The sequence below is a fragment of the Dipodomys ordii genome, unplaced genomic scaffold (genome assembly GCF_000151885.1).
Source record: "Dipodomys ordii isolate 6190 unplaced genomic scaffold, Dord_2.0 Scaffold242, whole genome shotgun sequence".
Lineage (NCBI taxonomy): Eukaryota > Metazoa > Chordata > Mammalia > Rodentia > Heteromyidae > Dipodomys > Dipodomys ordii.
In genome coordinates this window covers 550,972-565,346 of record NW_012267458.1, presented here as the reverse complement: position 1 = coordinate 565,346, position 14,375 = coordinate 550,972, and the positions used below count along the sequence as shown (strand labels likewise).

At 36.6% G+C, this 14,375-nt stretch overlaps 1 protein-coding gene across 2 annotated transcripts in view; it reads left to right on the top strand.

Annotated features, from left to right (window-relative positions):
• The window catches only part of Dpyd (dihydropyrimidine dehydrogenase), a 693,666-nt gene that overhangs the window by 267,179 nt on the left and 412,112 nt on the right, over window positions 1-14,375 (top strand). The window lies entirely within an intron of this gene.

The window sequence follows — 14,375 nt, the reverse complement described above, 5'->3', positions numbered from 1 at the left end:
AAAAACTTGGAAAAAATTATATTAAGTGAAGTAAGCCAGGCACAAAAAAACACAGGTCCCATGGTTTCCCTTATTTGCAATATCTAGTATATGTATGAGTCAAGCGGAAAAAGTCAGATAATGTGATGTTAGGAAAATGAATCCTTAGATAGGTATTTTAATGGTTTTTTTCTTTCATGCATGTGTTTCTAACGCATTTATAAGATTATTTCTTTGTTGCTTTGTATGTCCCTCCCCCACAGTATAACCCCCGCTTTCAATATATTTGATGTCAGTATAACTTGTGGAGGAGATGGAGAAAAACCAGTTATTTAAGGATACAGGTGTACCTGTTGCAACAATGAGAAGTACAAATTGTCATGTCAAAAATGAGCTTTACAATGTCGGTGGTGGGTAAGGGGGGAAGGATTGGGTGGGGGGAGTGGGGAGGCTGGGAAGGGAGGTGAAGGGTAAACAAAGGAGGAGGCTGCAGTGCTTGGTAAGAAATGTATGCATTATCTTGCCCATGTAATTGTAACCCCTCTGTACAGTATGTTCACAAGTAAAATAAAATTTAAAAAAATGAAAAAAAATACATCTGACTGGCCTTGAACAAGCCTATAATGTCAGTCTCACAAGTCGCTGGGATGCCAAGTTTGAGTTACTAGTAACCATCTACTACCTTCTTTAATAGTTGAAAAAGTGAAGAAATCCCCATGAAGAAATGTAACCTAAAATTGTACTTTTCATAAAGAAATCTGAAGTACAAAATCCAACTCTTTTGAGTCATGTAGTCAAAAAGCAAATCCCACTGGAATCTGTGCTGTAGTTGTTTGAGCCTGTTTCCAGACAAATACAGCTTTCCTTTTTTAATCCATTGTGTGTACATATTTCAGCGTTTAGTTCTGTCAGTATTGTTTTTGGAAGCAGTGTGGGTAAAGAGGAGGAATGGTGGTTGAGATATATTCTTTCCCCAGAATGCCAGCTCAATTAAAAATTTCATTTCCACTGAAGACAGACAAATCTATAATCTCCTTTCAAGATGAATCCAGAATTAGGAGTCTACATTCTTTTTTATTCCTGGTCAGGAGATTAAAATTGATCATGGGCCTCACAAGGGAGACCTGTGTTGTATCACAGCTCAATGCAGCTAACAAGGACAGTTCATACTTTTGGTTCTCCATAACCACCCCACTTACAAGTTACAAACATTATTGATTCCAGGGTCATCTAAGGCTGAGGGGACACAGTATGACTTGAACGCATTTGGCTGCTTTTCACAGAGAAGAGCTATTAGGCCCGAGAGCAGGTAGAGTTTCAATTTGACAAATGAAGATTTATACTTTTCTTTGAGCTGGCAAAAAAAGAAAATCCTTCATGTCGAAATAATGCAGGAAAATTTAATACTTGATTTAACATAGGTCAAACAACTTGCAGGGAAAGAAGGAAAATAACTCTTTAATTATTCCCTTCTCATCAAAGAATTGATGATAGGTTTGCCGTTGTAGATCTATGCTTTAAACAGATGACTAGTGCTTACAGGATCTTTTATAAGACATCATTTAAATTTAAGTAGGCCTAATTCACCCCCCAAATCATTTGGAAATGTAGCATAGTTAGACTGCTATGTGAATAACTGCTTAGGAATCTTTAAAGCTTTTATTTTTCTTTATTGTGAATAAAAAAAAAAGCTATATTAACATTCAGAGAATTTAAGGTGCCACAAACCACTGTATGCCACATTTTCAAAGACAAGATTAAAGCTTCTTTTTTCTCACTAAAGAGTAGACATTACCCTAATATGTTTTTTTTAATGGAATGATAGAAGAAACACTATACTTAGGCATTTTTACTGGTTTGAATCTGGTTTTGCCATTAACTCGCTATGAGCTGTTAGAACGCTTATTTTACTGCAGTGAGGCTCACTTTGTTTAAGCAATGCTCATAGAGTTGCAGGAGGGCTGGCATATATTAGAAATATTGTTAAATAATAAAACTGTAAATGTAAATTATTAAAATATTCATTTTGATGAGCTCCTATGAGGTTGAGCCTATGTTTGAGATACTGATGGGGGAAAATACTTTCTAAACTACATCCTCTTTCTTTTCTATTATAATCTGTAGACTACATTGATGAAACCATAGATCAAAACAGAAATCATCGGTTCAGAAACTGACAAAAAATGTATCAAAGCATTGACTGCTCAGATCATTAAACCAAAGGCATTAGGGTTGTAATTCATTATTTTACACTGACTTTTAAAATGTGAGATTTTTATCGATGCTGTCAAAATGTATGCTCTATACACTATGGTTAGGGTGGCTTAGGTACATTTGAGTATAATTTAATTTGTGAATGTGTACCTATTATATAGCTCATAGAAAATCCAACTGGTGCAACCTAGATCTCAAATTGATCCTTGATCAATCTACCATCCATGGGTGTTGTAATTTCTTCCCTGGTAATTGTGACAGAAGGACGAGAGACTGCTGTCCGTTGATGAGCTATGTTAATTGATATGCTGATCACATTAATATGAATTCTAAAATGCTTCATCATTAATTGTGAGTCTTCTAAACAGGAAAGAGGATGATAAAAATTTCCTTGGGCAAATAAGAAAATGGAGGTACAGCTAGGTAGGCTTATGTGCTGTGCACATAAGAAGACTGAGAATAAACTTCAGTGTTGTGATCGTAACCAAAACCATCTGACTGCTGGGATCTTTATTGAATTTTGTTTATAAGGATCAGAAAATGTGTAGCAGTGGGACCCACACATGGTGACTATGCCCATTGGAAGAGCATCTCCCTTACTTTAACTTCAATTCTGATGCATTTCTTTGGTGTAAGATTTTTCACCAGTTGTAGTTTTGTTTGTTTCCTTGCATTTGTGGGATCTACATGTGGCATTGAAGTTTCAGACTCAGGGCCTTCTGTTTGACAGATAAACACTTGAGCTTTACTTCCAGCCCTTTTTCTGTAGCTGTATTTGTCAATTTAGTCTTGCATTGTTTTGGTCTGTGATGCTCATAGATCATGATCTTTAGGCCTATACGTACTGTAACAGCTGGGCTGACAGACCCAAACCACTGTAAAACAACTTGTTCTTTGAGATAAGAACTCTCTAAAGTTTTTGCCTAGTGTCACCTCAAATTATGATCTTCCTTATATCCACTTCTCAACTAGTAGGGATTACAAATGTGAGCCTCTGTATCTAACCTCTAACAATTCTCTTTTTTTCCCCTTGCAGTTGTGGGGCTTGAACTCAGAGCTTGGATGCTGTCCCTGAGTTCTTTTGCTCCCTGTTAGCGCTCTACCATTTTGAGCCACAGCTCCACTTCCAGTTTTTGATGTTTAGTTGGGGATGAAAGTATCACAGGGACTTTTCTGCCCTAGCTGACTTCCAACTGCAATCCTCAGATCTTGGCCTCCTGAGTAGCTAGGATTATAGATGTGTGCTGTAGCACTTCTTTTTAATAAAATATACTTTATTCAAGCTAAATTACATAAATTTTTCTGTATTCAGAATTTAATGGAGTTGTTATTACTGACTAACATATTTTTTAAGGAAGAACTCTGTTGGGAATATATTCTTGGGTAATACTAGTTTCTAGGAAGGTACGTGACTTTCCCTCTCTGGAGAAACCTACCTTACCTCTCTATACCTTTCAATGTGGGGGTTATTACAGGGTATTTCTCCTTTCATTTTCCTATTACTTCATTAAATCTGTTTTCTATAGTTACAATTATCCATAGGGATCCTTGGCGAACGGGTTACAGGATCACTTGCAAATACTAAAATCTGTAGACACGACCTAGTCCTTGTGTTAAATGACATATTCTCTATATGTACCCTCCTGCAAAATCTGAATCCTCTGCAGATTACATATAGTATTTCACTGGATGTAAATGCATTGTAAACATTATAATTGATCACTGTGACATTCATGAAATGACAAATACTCTCTATACGTATTCAGTAAACATTCAATACAAATAAGGAGGGAGGACGAATCCATGGATGGAGAATCTAGATACAGAAGGCCGATTGCGCATGAATCTGTATTTTGTTGCTGTTGTTCTGCCCCAAAAATGATTTCTATAGTGCTCCTCTACCTGTATTATTATGATTTCTAAACTGAGTTTTGAGTCCATCTTTCACTCTACTTAGGAATGAAGAGAAATGAGTTGTAAATGAAGATAGATGAACCAAAAAACATTCCTTTAGATGCTTATTTTATAATCTACAGGGCTTGTTTTTATATGAGATGACAAAAATAAGTGGAATATCTATTTTGCTTCTGCACACAAGGGTTGTGAACTCTTGGCTCTCTTCTCTTTGCATTCAGCTTCCCACATTCTCCCGTCCTTCTGAACTCCTACAATAACCATGGTAACTCCCTCCTTTTTTCCTCCTTTGAAGTTACCATGCTGTCTTTCCCTATCTTTGGCCTTAACTGCCATTCTTTTTACTGTAGACACTCTCCTTATGCTAGCTCAATACCATGTATAGCTTCTAGTATTATCACCTTGTTGATAATTGCCAGTGTTCGGTGCAGACCTGTTTTCATGAGCTTCATACTTGCATTTTTAAAGCCTCTTTATTATCTACTAAACAGCTCATATTGGATGTCCCACACATTAAATATGTGCACAGCAGGTTGACATGGCTCCTCTAGATCTGAACTATGTTCTACTTCAGTGAGTCTCCCGTTAGGAGAATCACTATTCAGGTACTAATCACAGTAGAAAATGGAGATGCATGTACCCACTGGGTGCAGAATGTTGGGTGCCTGTGTCTCACATCTGTAATTGTAGCCACTCAGGAGACTGGGAATTGAGGATCAAGGTTCACAAACCGGCCTGGCCAGGGTAGAAAAGTCTAGGAGGTTCTTACCTCTACTAAAGCACCAAAAAATCTAGACATGGAGTGGTGGCTCAAGTGATAGATGGCTAGCCTTCAGCAAAAATCTCAGGGGCTCACATGCATGTGCATATCTGCCCACACACACACACACACACACACACACACACACACAGACACACACACACACTAATATGAAATTATCTCCCAAAAATCTTGAGGATATATTTTATTCTTTCTCATCACCACTGTAAGTATCTTAGTATGAGTCCTCCCCCACTTTTTTTCCTCCATTACATTTACTATAATGAGAAGGGAGTTTAAAAAAAAAAATGAAATTCCTCTAGGGAAGAGATGGGCAGATTCCCAAATGGTACAAGCAGCGTTTCTTTGACGTATTGCAATTTCATTCCAAATTTGCATGTACTTGCTCAATATCTTTATATTTGTCTTAATATATTTACACCATAATTCAAAAGACTTATCTTTGAAAGAAAGGGTTGTCCTGGGCGGATAAGCTGAGCTTATATGACACCCTGCCCTGTAGTATCACAGCAGTGGAGGGATGTAGTAATTAATTGAGGGTGGGAAGTATGTAGAGTTCCTTCCTGATGTGGAATGTATGCAGCATCCCTCTCTCCTATCTTCCTCCCTCCAGTGCCACTGACTGAAACCCAGTCCTACCAGTCCATCCTTGTCAATGAGTCAAACAAATCATCTCATTTCCTAAAATGTCCCCTCAGTGTAAAACACAAACATCGGGTGGGACTTGATGGCTCTTTCGTGGTTGGGACCACACCCATCTGTGGTTTCAGATTTTCCTTTTCCCTCTCTTTTTATACCTGATCCCATGACCATACTCTGGTTTTATCAATCTGAACTCTGACCCTGTCATGACTTTGAGCATGCTCCTCCTTCTCCTGTGCTTTCCCTATGACTGGAGACGCTCACCTGCCAAACTTCTGCTGGACTGTGTTTGCTCCTTTCCTGCCATGTGGTCTTTGCACTAGCCTCTTGCTACACTCTGTAAATCCTTTTATGCAGCATGAGTCTCATTTGGTTCTGATGTTTCTCCATCTCAAGTCTTTCTCTCATTCATTCGCCATGTACACACTCACCTATGTATTCTTTGGACTGGCTGTGCCATCTAACAAACAGTGGGTGGAATGAAATCACAAATCATGCTGCGCAGTGAATGTTCTCACAGAATAAAAGAATTTCACACCACTGTGTATGGTCCATGCTCATGAAGTCCATTTTCCACCTATAATTTTCAGTTATTTTGCAGGTTTCTAACCAACAGTAGGCACTCAATAAATGTTGAGGAACAAGTGGCTAAATCAATTGAACAGGTTAAGATTACTATTTCTATCTGATCTAGAACATAGTTTTTAAAGAACAGAGCTGGCACTCAAATCTAAAACTTAAACATGATAATCGTGTGCACGTGTGTGTGTGTGTGTGTGTGAGTGTGAGAAGTACTAAGTGTTTGAACTTAGTCTTGTGCTTGCTTGGCTAGCTTGCTTTACCACTTGAGCTGTACTTCATTTTAACCTGTTGATTGTCGTTTTGGAGATGGGACTTTTCTGCTCAGGCTGGCTTTGAATGCTGAACCTCCCTAGCACAGTTTCCTTATAGTTAAGATTACTTATATGAGCTCCAGCACCTGGCAGGTAGACTGTTAGTAGTCTTGTTAAGTCTTATTTTCTTTAGTGTAACAAAAAAGTCAGAATTAAATATGTCATGATTATATATTGAACCTGCCAAGTCCTATATGAATACATTTTGCTATTTAAGGAAACTTTAATAAGTACCAAGTTTTAAAAGTTTTTTTGTTGCTTTGGCATTTATATTAAAGTAATGCTATCAAGAGAAAAAAATTAAGACAAAACTCAATTCATGTGTTAGCATTTTCCTCATCAATCCTTGTGTTAAATGGTCGTTCTATTAAGAGATGTAGGGGCTGGGAAGGTGGCTCAGTGGTAGAGTGCTTGCCTTGCATGCATAAGGCTGTGGGTTCACCTCAGTACCACATAAGCAGAAAAAGCTGGAAGTGGTTCTGTGGCTCAAGTAGTAGAGCACTAGCTTTGAGCTGAAGAGCTGAGAGACAGTGCCCAGGCCCAGAGTTCAGGCCTACGATCGAAAAAAGAGAGAGAGAGATGTACTATTTTAATTTATCTCCCTACAAGGCAGGTGTTTGTAGGGAAGGAAACTGAGATGTAAAATTTAAATACCTATTATTAGGATCCTATTTAACTGTATTTAAGGGATAAATATATGATTACATCTAATATTTAAAAGGGAGTTCTTCTTATTGTCAGATCTGATATACTTACAAATTCTTGAAAACATGTATTCATCAATGGAGCTATATAACTAGCACATGTCAATAACTCCCTTGCATTTTGACATTGGTGACCAAAGTCTGTATTTTTAGAATAGAGTGATTGATTTGGAATTGTGGTACAATTAATTTAGCCCTAAATCATGGAGTATGATGATTTTGGCCAGGTTTAAAACATAGACTCTTTAGAGACTGTGATGAAAGTCACAGGTCCTATGTACACATAAATAATGTCATGCATATGCATAAAATAAAAGACATTCTTTTTGTAGCCAGAGTTTAAAAATAAAACAAGCATATATTCAGAATCCCATTTTTAAACAATCGAACAATTTTAGAGCTGAAACACTGAAGTTTGGGAAGGCCAACCCTATGCTTCTGAAATTGCCCATGGTCTTTCATGAACAAAATGAGCACACCGGGAAGTAGAAACATGTTCTGGGGGGATGGCAGTACGGAGGGGGCATGAAGAGAAGGAGGAAGGGTGAGCAAATGCAATCATTACAATGTATGCTTTGGAAAAAATGAACTATGTACCTTGAGGGTAGGGATGAAAGGGATTAAAAATGGGGAGAAAAATGAAGAGTGACATTGATCAAGATGCACTATACTCATAATCTGAACCATGGACCTGTAAACTCTGTACTACAAATAAACCATAAAATTTTAAAGAAATGGCATGAAATTCACAATTAAAACAAATGGACATTGTTGAATATCCTCACAAGTTGAAAGAATTATGAAATCTATTTTCTAACTGTAATGCTAAATTGTCAAAAAAAATCTACAAGGAAACAATTTCCTAACTGTTCTCTTTCTAAAGACAAGGAAGCTGAGATTTAAGGATTAATGTTTTTATGGTAGTTTATCCTGTAATCTTATCTACTTTGGAGGGTGAGATCCAGAGGATTGTGTTTGAAGCTAGCTCAGACAGAAAAGTCCAAGAGAGTCTATTTCCAATGAGCCAGTCAAAAGCTGTCTAGAGGAATGGTTAGAGTTGTAGAATGCTGAGAACAAGCAAGCCGAGCAAGTGTGAGGACCCAAGTTCAAATCCCAAAGAATGCAAAGAATGAAATTTTAATGCCTTGGCTTGAATCGATAGCTTTATAGGTGTCAGGGTTCATTACAGAGGTCTTTTGCTGAAGTGAGGTCTTCAGTGGCTCCTAGACATGCCTAGGAGAAGCACAAAGACTAGAAAACAAGTTCTGGATGCTGAATCAACAAGCACATTTGTTAGTCTTTCTTCCCGGGCCCTGTCCTTGCTTCTTCAAGATGGTCTTGTTTCATTTTGCAAAGTTCCAAGATTTATCCATAGGTAAATCAAAATGCATCTCAGTTTTCATTTCAGTGTCAATCCTTGACCCTTACTTTTGTGTTACTTTTCATTTCATTTTAATCAAGTACTATAATGATAGTTAGTTTGCCTTAGAAGGAAATGATTTAAGTGCATTATCTAAATGAATATTATATGAAGAATCAGGACATAGACAATTTGTGTACAGACTGTATAAGTCTCACAATACAATTTCAGAACTCACCAGAACAGTTTCAACAAATGAAGTGGTTATCACTGCCTGTATTTAAGAATTTATTTGAATAAAACATATAGTAGGAGTAAAGTTAAAAAAAAAACTTGGAGAAAGTAACTAATGCAGTACAATGAATGTGTGGTGGATATGTTGGTGATTAACACATTAGTAATACTTTTGAGATTCCATTTTAAAGGGGCCTTCTTCCTTCATAATGTGTATTTATGGTGGAAGCTTTCATGTTGGTTCCTGCTGTGCAGTTCAATAGAGTATGTTTTTAGGTGGTTGGTTGAGGGTTTTTTCGTTATGTATGTCGATGGAGATAAGTGTTTTAATTACTTTTTTAATGTCTGTGCTTTTGTATTTTTCTCTTCTCTTCCCTTTTATTTCCTGCTGTTGAGATTACTGCCTCATCTCCACAGCAGGTGGTTATGGCAAATTTGTTTTCTTTGTAAGCCTGGTAGATTTATTTTGTAATAGAGCTGTTTCTTTTTAGTATTTTATTATTAATGGTTTCGTCACTTTGGAATATAGTATCTTTACATAGTACTAAATAGTAATTTCCTAACACCATCTAAGAACTTCAATCATTAAGAAGAAAACAAAAAACAAAACTTTTCCCGAGGCATATATTTTGAAGTTAGTTTTTTTTTTATTTTCTGCTTATCTTCACTATATTTACAATGTGGGGATTAAAACTTAAGGAAATTGTTTTATAGCCAAAGCAAAAATGAGTTAATAAGAAGTAGAGAGGAGAAGGAAATAAGATGACAAGGAAAAAGAAACCAAGGACAATACACAGTATAATACCCAAAGTCTAAGGAATAAATATAACTTGGTAACAGAAATATATGTTGCATTAACTGCATTAATTTGTGTAGTCTAAAAAAGAGATTTGAGTGAGATCTTAATTTTATGTATAAAGTTAAATTTTCACTATTTAAACAACTCTTGTAAGAAAATCACAATACCACAAAAGTATAAAGAATATAATACTGTGTTTATTTTTCCCCAAAGACTTTATTGTTTTGGTTGTGATGTATGTGCTATTAGACAAAAAAAAAGATGAGATGGATGAGATTATAGGTGTTACTTTTCAGGAAAGTGAGTAGACTCCGAATTATTTCATATATATTTGTTAATATGTGACTTGGTTATTGTGTGTAGATTTTTATTCATCTATACATACCAAGTATGAACCAATATGAGTGTAATAGAATCTGTGCATATACTTTACATATATATAGAAAGCTACTTAAAAGAAATCTGTACTTAACTATGTAGAAATTATTATTTGGGTTTATTTTATGCCTGTCTCTAATGCCTTTTTAGTCTCATAGTGTTACAAATTAAATAAAAAATAGAGACCTTCATATTGTACTTGGTTGGGAACTTTTGTTATGTGTTTCTGTACAGAAATACCTTGTGAAATGGGGAAGAAGATTATGGCTTGAAGTGATAACTCCATTCATAATATTTTTCTGAAAGGATTTATCCTGTTAGGCTCTGGCCAGTTGTGATACACAGAATTAATGTGTGTGGTCACATTGACATAGAGAGACTAGACAGCAGTTCCATGAAACAGATGTTTAATGGGGATTTGGAAAAAAAATCAATGGAATGAATATTATTGTGATGCATGGTGATCTAATTCCAAATGTGTTGTATTGAATCACTCCATTCTTTCTAAATTCAATCTGAACACTCAGAACTAACTGTATTTACAGTGGGGTGTCAGGGAGAAAACAGTTTTTTTTTATTATTGAGAAAAGAATCACAACAGAGTATGATTGATCTGTTCTCTTTCTAATCAATATATGGATCCCAGAAAGATAACCTGTATGGCACTATTGTCTCTTGGGAGAAAGACAGAAATCCTTTGAGTCATATAAGTGATCTTTAAGTGACAGATGAAAAAAAAATTAGAACACTTCATGGAATTGTGGAATACTTGGATTTTCAAAAAGACTCCTTTGCATCTATATTGTAATCCTAATGGCTTAGACTTCATAGAGGAATATCTATCTTTCTCAATATATATGTAGACATGTATACATGAATATCATTTTTTAATTTATAAAACCATTTCCACATAAGTTTATATATATATAATCATCCAAATGATTTATGACTAATTGCAGTGTCTTCTGTGTTTGAAATTGCTTACCACATAGATTTTCATATTTTTGTTTTCCACATGTTCCACATGTATCTTACTCAAGAGAATAATAATGTCTGGAATGTGGAGAGGAGGCCAAGACTCAGCTCACTCACCAGTCATTGCTTTCTCAGTGATAGTGTTGGTCTTAGGGCTCCAAATGGAGTGGCATGTTCCCCATTAGGGGATAGATAGCAGGGTGCATTCTCTATCCTGGTGTACTACTGGAATGCTTCCATTATAATCTGAAGAATGAATAAAGATAAAGAATATCCATGCAACTATCTTTCCATTCTCATCCAGGATGCTAAGATTTTTTAAATAAGTTTTTTATTGTGAAAATACTGTACAGAGGGGTTACAGTTAAATGAGCAAGGTAATGAGTACATTTCTTATCCGACATTGTTGGCTCCTCCTTTGTTTTTCCCCTACCATCCCATCCCTCTCACCCCTCAACTGCTTGTACATCTCATTGTTACAATGGGTCCACCTGTATCCCTATTTAAACATTTTGTTTTTTCCCTTCCCCTCCCCAAATTATACCAACTCAAATACAGTGAAAACAGGGGTTATAGCATGGGGGAGGGACATCAAAGCAACAAAAAACATTGTTTTATGTTGTAGCATGCCAATCTGTTCAGCAATGTATATAATGGACTACCTAGACATTTAATTTATGTCAATCTATTGTGGCATTTCAATAACCAGATTCTTTTCAAAAGAGAATGAAGATAAAAGTGAATCACTTATTTTACTTTCCATACATTTAACTTTCTGTATATGATTCTCCCAGCAAATCCTTGAGCAAGGCTGTTGCCACTCCGAAAGAATAATTTACTTGGCTAAAGTCGTGACACTTGCTAGCAGCTAAAAGAAGAATTTTAACTGAAAGTCTAACTTCAGAAGGTGACTATTATCCAACACAGTTTATTAATAAAATTAATGAATGTAAGTCAGTTGACATTAACATATTTAAAAAATATTTAATAAACAATAAAACAATCATATGGGATTTTCTTTTACAAAGGAGAGTGTTTCTTTCAATCTGCAGGTGTTAATTTTTTCATAATATGCCACCATTCACTAGACATGGGTTAGATTAGGACTCAGACATTCTTTTCTCCTCCTTCCCATCCTCTTCTTTCTTCATTTTTCTTCTTCCTCTTCCTATATTTCCTCTACTTCTTTCCCCTTCATTCTCCTCTTCTACCTCTTTCCCCTCCTTATCTTCCTCTTCCTCCTCATTTTCTTTGCCTTCTTCCTTCTCCACTTTCTCATTTTCCTTCCTTTTCTTATTATTGATTCTGGATGCCAAAAACTTCACCTCACACATGTAAGCAAGACTTTGACACGAAACTATCTCCACCCCCAGCACTCACATTCTCTCCATTTAGACCAGAGTAAGGTAACCAAAAAGCTAAGAAGAGGAAAAGAAAGGAGGAAGGACCTCAAGAGCAAACATATAGTCAGACACCACTTGGAGAACTGGTGCTGATGTTCCATAGCACAGCTGACTACGGCAGTCCACAGCCATCTATTACCCATTTCAAAAATAACTAACGTTCCCAACACAAAAGAATGATGAAGTGAGCAATGGTAGAAATACTAATCAATAAATTCTGCTTTTTTTCACATTCTTGTTTCAACTTCTAATATTGTTCCCCATGCATAAATGCAGGCCTGTGCCAAAAGACAGAAACGAAAATGTCTCAGATTTGTGAATACTTAGAAATATGAGAACCTGTGGCTTTAGCCATCAGCTAAATTTTGTTATCTTGTTCACTTGAGCATAATAGTGCCATCAGAGGTGTTTTATTTGTCTGCTAAAGCATTCTTATTGATGAAGCACTTGTGGGAAATAACTAGACCAATATACCTGTGGAGAAGGCAAGTTAACCATTTCTACAAGCCGCAGCCTTTGGTTTGGTACCCCGGACTTTCTCAGTGAGCAGGGCTGTCCCCTTCTGTGGGATTTGTGAGTCATTCTTCCAGAGACACATTTGTCTGATGCCGGTCTTTCCCAGGCTGCCTTAGCTGTCATTCAAGAACAAAAGATTTTACACAAACGCTCACTCAATTCAATTCACGGTGAAAAAGTGACCCAAGTACATGTTGTAAAATGTGAAGTCATTCTTAACATGTCTGCGCACAGCTATGAAGACGAAGCCTTAAAAGACAGTGCTTCCTTTGTTATTGACCAGATGATAACCTGTAACAGAATATTCAAGATCTCGTTAATGTTCATCGAAGTAGGGAAAAACTTGATATGAGCACCAGGAATGAGTTTACTAGAGGCGCTGCTGTTGTTTATTCTGTAGTTGTTCCAGAGGGAGGTACTTTGGAAGTAAAGTAGGGATACGTTTTTCAAAGACTATCAAATATTGAAAAATGACTAGCCAGGTTCCTGAGGGGGATGGCACTTAAGACGGGAAATATTTCAGAAAGGAATTTTACTGGGGAAAACACACACACACACACACACACACACGCACACGCACACACACACACACGCACACGCACACGCACACACACACACACGCACACGCACACGCACACACACACACACGGCAGTCAAAAGAAGCAGTGCCAGTCTATACTACCTGATTGAAGCCTGGTTGCAGATATATTCTGAGCAGTAGGCATATCTATCATTTTATAATATAACAGAATGTGTATGATTCAAACAGCCATGATTCATTTGGAGATCACTAGCTATTCAGTCAGCCATTATCACACACCTTAATTATAACCTTAGATAGGAACAAGGCAACATTTTGAAGTTATAGTGTTGACTCAACTGCTTGTCCAGGTGGGAAACTGTCATTAAGAATATGACCTTCAACAAGGGTATTTAATTTCTATATACCTCCTTTTCCTCATGTTCAAAATTCAGATGATAATAGCTAATATTCAGACCATAATCCAGGTATATCATAGAGTTTTCTGAAAATTCAAATGAATTAATATAAACAAATCCCCTATATGTCAGGCTAAGTTTTTCTATGATATACACAGAATTCTGTCTTCTTAAGAGAACATAAAAAGTACTATTTTATTTTTTATTTTTTTTAATTTTATTTTATTTGTGAACATACTGTACAGAGGGGTTACAATTACATGGGCAGGATAATGCATACATTTCTTATCAAGCATTGCTGCCTCCTCCTTTGTTTACCCTTCACATCCCTTCCCAGCCTCCCCCCTCCCTATCCCAATCCCAATCCCAATCCTTCCCCCCCCCCCCCCCACCCACCACCGACGTTGTAAAGCTCGTTTTGGACATGACAATTTGTACTTCTCATTGTTGCAACAGGTACACCTGTATCCTTAAACGGCTTGTTTTTCCCCATCTCCTCCACAAGTTATACTGACATCAAATACATTGAAAGCAGGGGTTATACTGTGGGGGAGGGACATACAAAGCAACAAGGAAGTAATCTTATAAATGTGATAGAAACACATGCATGAAAGAAAAAAAACATTAAAATACATATCTAAGGG